This window comes from Schistocerca gregaria, chromosome 3 (assembly GCF_023897955.1).
Source record: "Schistocerca gregaria isolate iqSchGreg1 chromosome 3, iqSchGreg1.2, whole genome shotgun sequence".
Classification (NCBI taxonomy): Eukaryota; Metazoa; Arthropoda; class Insecta; order Orthoptera; family Acrididae; genus Schistocerca; species Schistocerca gregaria.
In genome coordinates this window covers 385,157,781-385,163,780 of record NC_064922.1, presented here as the reverse complement: position 1 = coordinate 385,163,780, position 6,000 = coordinate 385,157,781, and the positions used below count along the sequence as shown (strand labels likewise).

General features: G+C 49.6%; 1 protein-coding gene across 1 annotated transcript in view; it reads left to right on the top strand.

The window, feature by feature from the left end:
* Positions 1–5,592: 5,592 nt before the first annotated feature.
* Positions 5,593–6,000, top strand: part of LOC126353999 (slit homolog 2 protein) — a 1,283,043-nt gene continuing 1,282,635 nt past the window's right edge. Inside the window, exon 1 of the mRNA XM_050003305.1 lies at positions 5,593–5,785. The gene's annotated coding sequence lies outside the window, so the exon portion shown is untranslated. The remainder of the gene's footprint in view (positions 5,786–6,000) is intronic.

Below are 6,000 nucleotides of genomic sequence, written 5' to 3'. Positions count from 1 at the left end.
CACCCGACTTAATTCCACTACATTCCATTATCCCCGTTTTGCTTTTGTTGATGTTCATCTTATACCTTCCTTTCAAGACACTGTCCATTCCGTTCAACTGCTCTTCCAAGTCCTTTGCTGTCTCTGACAGAATTACAATGTCATCGACGAACCTCAAAGTTTTTATTTCTCCTCCATAGATTTTAATACCTACTCCGAACTTTTCTTTTCTTTTCTTTACTTTATTCCATGCTCAATATACAGATTGAATAGCATCGGGGAGAGGCTACAACCCTGTCTCACTCCCTTCCCAACCACTGCTTCCCTTTGATGTCCCTCGCCTCTTATAACTGCCATCAGGTTTCTGTACAAATTGCAAATAGCCTTTCGCTCCCTGTATTTTAACCCTGCGACATTCAGAATTTGAAAGAGTGTATTCCAGTCAACATTGTCAAAAGCTTTCTCTAAGTCTAAAAATGCTAGAAAAGTAGGTTTGGCTTTCCTTAATCTAGCTTCTAAGATAAGTCGTAGGGTCAGCATTGGCTCACGTGTTCCAACATTTCTACGGAATCAAAACTGATATTCCCTGAGGTCGACTTCTACCAGCTTTTCCATTCGTCTGTAAAGAATTCGCGTTAGTATTTTGCAGCTGTGACTTATTAAACTGATAGTTCGGTAATTTTCACATGTGTCAACACCTGCTTTCTTTGGGATTGCAATTATTATATTCTTCTTTCGCATACATCTGGCTCATCAGATGGTAGGGTTTTGTCAGGACTGGCTCTCGCAAGGTTGTCAGTAGTTCTAATGGAATGTTGTCTATTCCCGGAGCCTTGTTTCGACTTAGGTCTTACAGTGCTGTGTCAAACGCTTGACGCAATATCATATCTCCCATTTCATCTTCATCTACACCCTCTTCCATTTCCATAATTTGTCCTCAAGAACTTCGCTCATATTTAGACCCTCTGTATACTCCTTCCAACTTTGTGTAATATTTTATTACATCAGTCATTTGTGAATATATAAATATTCACACTATCGGTTTCGGCAAGCATCTGCCATCTTAAAATGTGATACATCAACCAAAGATCTTCTTGTATAACAAATACAGTAAGGAGATTCTAACATCATGATGTCAAGTAAAATTTCAATAATGAATGTCATACTGTCACATGATAAAAGAGACTGAATTCCAAATATCAGCGTATGCTCCTCATGCGGTTCTTCCCTCCTCCTTTATCCTCTGCACCCACTTTGCCATACCACTTTTTCCCACAATTCCATAATCCCTATCTAATGACAGAGGGCGACGTTTATTTTTAAGACTTATTCATCATGTGACGACTGATGACCATTCATTTAAATCTTTAAGTGGATTTCAGGTTGTTCGAAGTGCCGATCTATATTTGCTACATATTCTGTACGAAGGTCTTTAGTGGATGTGTCACATCCGATTATCGCAGCTGCTTGCCGAAACTGGTAACGTGAACATCCGTGCATATTAGGCTGGTTGACAATTGCTAAGAAACAACTGACACTTGCTAAGGAACAACTGCCAAATGTTGCGGGACAACCGACAATTAATACGGGACACCCGACTGATGAAAGTGAAAGGAAATGTGGAGGGCGGGACGTGTTACCTGCAGCTAACTATGTGCACAACACTTTGTAAGCCTTCGACGGTTTATGAAGTACAGTGTTTCACTATGTTTGTCGCCGTAACGATTAGTGCGCCTGCCGCGGTGGTCTAGCGGTTCTAGGCGCGCAGTCCAGAACCGCGTGACTGCTACAGTCGCAGGTTCGAATCCTGCCTCGGGTGTGGATGTGTGTGATGTCGTTAGGTTGGTTAGGTTTAAGTAGTTCTAAGTTCTAGGGGACTGATGACCTCAGATGTTAAGTCCCACTAGTGCTCAGAGCCATTTGAACCATTTTTGATTAGTGCGACATTCCGTGTGGTTAGCAACATGTCTGTAAGACATCATTGGAGTGCTTGCGATCGCAGACGAGCAGCTGGGCAGCTCGAAGCGGGTCAAAGTACCACTACGGTGGCCACGGTAAGGGGTGGGACCGACAACGTCATAAAAAAAGGCCACTGAAAGTAGAAACAAAGTGCGAAGGCATGCAGGTAGTCGTAGACGGACAACCACACCGCAAAAGAATCGATACATAGTCCTACTGGCAAAAAGGAACACACAGCTCACTCATAGGCAGAGCGCTGCCGACCTTGAAGTAGCTACCGATACACGCGTCTGTGGCAGAACCATTTCGCGGCTATTAATTCAGATCAGTTTGTATGCTCGGATGCCTGTTAGATGCGTCCCACTTGAACCACGCCATCGTAGAAAAAGAGTTCGTTGGTGTAGAGAGTATGTTGGTTGTGGTCAACATCAGTGCACCAGGGTGATAGTCTCCAATGAATCCCACTTTGCTGTGTCAAGTGATCCTGGCCACCTGTTAGTGTGGAGAGCAAAGTAAACACTTTATAACCTCACAAAATGTTTGTGAATGTAATAAGTATGAGCAAGGCATTATCGTTTGAGCAGGTACTATGCACAATCGGCAAACACCGCTGTATGTCTTTGCACGAGGTACCGTTACAGCAAAGCGGCATTCCAGGTAGGTTATTCTGGATCACGTCCGTCTCTTTCGGAGTGCGATAGGTTACGACGTTTGGATAGAGACGGCATTGTCCTTCTACACAGGATCGCTGAGGCATCGGACATTGGATATTGAACGTACGAAATGACCTGTCGACCCCTAGGACCTAAAGGCTACAGAGGATACCGTGCAAGAACTGAAACAGGGGGCATATTCTCGCGGCACTCCTCAACAGTTTGGTATGCATCCTAATGACGGGTGCAAAATGTAAATTACACTCCTGGAAACTGAAATAAGAACACCGTGAATTCATTGTCCCAGGAAGGGGAAACTTTATTGACACATTCCTGGGGTCAGATACATCACATGATCACACTGACAGAACCACAGGCACATAGACACAGGCAACAGAGCATGCACAATGTCGGCACTAGTACAGTGTATATCCACCTTTCGCAGCAATGCAGGCTGCTATTCTCCCATGGAGACGATCGTAGAGATGCTGGATGTAGTCCTGTGGAACGGCTTGCCATGCCATTTCCACCTGGCGCCTCAGTTGGACCAGCGTTCGTGCTGGACGTGCAGACCGCGTGAGACGAAGCTTCATCCAGTCCCAAACATGCTCAATGGGGACGATCCGGAGATCTTGGTGGCCAGGGTAGTTGACTTACACCTTCTAGAGCACGTTGGGTGGCACGGGATACATGCAGGCGTGCATTGTCCTGTTGGAACAGCAAGTTCCCTTGCCGGTCTAGGAATGGTAGAACGATGGGTTCTATGACGGTTTGGATGTACCGTGCACTATTCAGTGTCCCCTCGACGATCACCAGAGGTGTACGGCCAGTGTAGGAGATCGCTCCCCACACCATGATGCCGGGTGTTGGCCCTGTGTACCTCGGTCGTATGCAGTCCTGATTGTGGCGCTCACCTGCACGGCGCCAAACACGCATACGACCATCATTGGCACCAAGGCAGAAGCGACTCTCATCGCTGAAGACGACACGTCTCCATTCGTCCCTCCATTCACGCCTGTCGCGACACCATTGGAGGCGGGCTGCACGGTGTTGGGGCGTGAACGGAAGACGGCCTAACGGTGTGCAGGACCGTAGACCAGCTTCATGGAGACGGTTGCGAATGTTCCTCGCCGATACCCCAGGAGCAACAGTGTTCCTAATTTGCTGGGAAGTGGCGGTGCGGTCCCCTACGGCACTGCGTAGGATCCTACGGTCTTGGCGTGCATCAGTGCGTCGCTGCGGTCCGGTCCCAGGTCGCCGGGCACGTGCACCTTCCGCCGAACACTGGCGACAACATCGATGTACTGTGGAGACCTCACGCCCCACGTGTTGAGCAATTCGGCGGTACGTCCACCCGGCCTCCCTCATGCCCACTATACGCCCTCGCTCAAAGTCCATCAACTGCACATACGGTTCACGTCCACGCTGTCGCAGCATGCTACCAGTGTTAAAGACTGCGATGGAGCTCCGTAGGCCACGGCAAACTGGCTGACACTGACGGCGGCTGTGCACAAATGCTGCGCAGCTAGCGCCATTCTACGGCCAACACCGCGGTTCCTGGTGTGTCCGCTGTGCCGTGCGTGTGATCATTGCTTGTACAGCCCTCTCGCAGTGTCCGGAGCAAGTATGGTGGGTCTAACACACCGGTGTCAATGTGTTCTTCTTTCCATTTCCGGGAGTGTAGTTCTCCGATGTCGATCTTTATGTTGGGAATCTAATGTGTGTCAAATACGAACGTAATTTATGTCTGTAAACCTAACTAACCTAAGGACATTACAGACATCCATGCGCGAGGCAGGATTCGAACCAGTGACCGTAGCAGCCGCGTGGTTCCGGACTGAAGCGCCTAGAACAGCTCGGTTGACCTGGTTTCCCATGCGGTGAAATGTATACCATTTTTCATTATAAATGTATCACTCTACCTCTGTTACGTACGTATTGTTTCGTGTCGTTCAACGTTGCCTGTGATTATTACTGTCCAACAGTGTTTTTGTATGTGAAATATCAGTGAAATGCGTGAATACGGTCAAAGCTATGGGTAAAGAGCTCCTGCAAACCTCTAGATCGATTTCAGCCAAACTTTGTACACATATTGCTTACTGTCTAAGTAATAAGAAAGGGCAACTTTGTGTTGTGGTGGAAGTGATAACGTGGAGATAAAAGGGGAGAGGAGGGTATGGACAGACAGAGAGAAGAGAGGCGCAGGAGAAAATGGAGGGAAGCAGCAGACAGACAGAAGATCTGAGGAGCAGATGGACAGCGAGAGGCGGAGGAGTGAAAGGACAGAGAGAGGTACAGAGAGCGGAGGAGGAGATGGAGGGAAGGAGGAGATAGACGGAAGGTCTAAGGAGCAGATGGACAGTGAAAGGGGGAGGAGTGGAAGGACAGAGAGGGGAAGGGGGAGCGGAGAGAGAGAGAGAGAGAGAGAGAGAGAGAGAGGCGAGAATGAACAGGAAATGGGGGTTGGAGGGGGCAGAGAGAGATAGGGGAGGTGGAGATGGACAGAGAGATGGGGAAGGATGAAAGGCCCTAGTACAAGACTTGAATAAATGCATAATCTGGTAATGCCGCGTACTTGGCAAGTTTTCTATATAAGTAAGCTATTGTAGTATAATAAATTATACATTAATTCAGTAAATTTCGGATGCTTTCAGCGGCTTGATGATCTCAATGAAGAAAGTACAGCGGATGGGTAATACAAACATCAAAATTCGAGATGAATGGCAGTAGTGACATAAATATGGCTTCAAAGACGTACGTGTGATGTATAGAGGGGAGGGGGAGGGGCCGGCGTGTGAAATCGCGAGTAAAGGGATAGCACGACGCCGGCGGCCACCTGTTCTGGGAACAAAGGAGGCGGCAGCGGCGGCGGCCAGCGGGGGCGGCCAAGTGTCGGCGGTGGGGGCGGGCGGCGCGGCGGCCGTATTGACCGAGCATCGCGGGGGCGGGGCCGGGGGCCGGGGCCGGGGGCAGCTGCGGGTTGCGCGCGCGGCCGCCGCGGCGCTGCGGGCGCCGACGCCACCACCGACGCCGACGCTGCCGCCTCCGACGCGAGGCGTCCGTGGGGCGCTCAGGCAGTCGCCGGCGGAGAGCGGTCAGCACAACCCGCTGACTCCAGCTCGGCCCACGACGCCTTCGGCAGCGTCAGCACGCGGTCAGCGGCAGGGGAGGGAAGAGAAGGGACTGCCCCCACGGTGAGTGCCAGGGCTCGCCCTGCAGCCTCCGCCGTAGGGCTCTGCTCTGCTGAAACCACAGACATGCTGTCCTCCTCTTACGTTTGTTAAAACTGACAACTTGTTGACACACGCACCTGTACAAAAGCCAAAGACGCCGACATTACCACTTTACCCAGCGTATACCTTGAGCAAAACATAGAATGCCCAAAGAAGGGAAACCATTTTCACTTTCT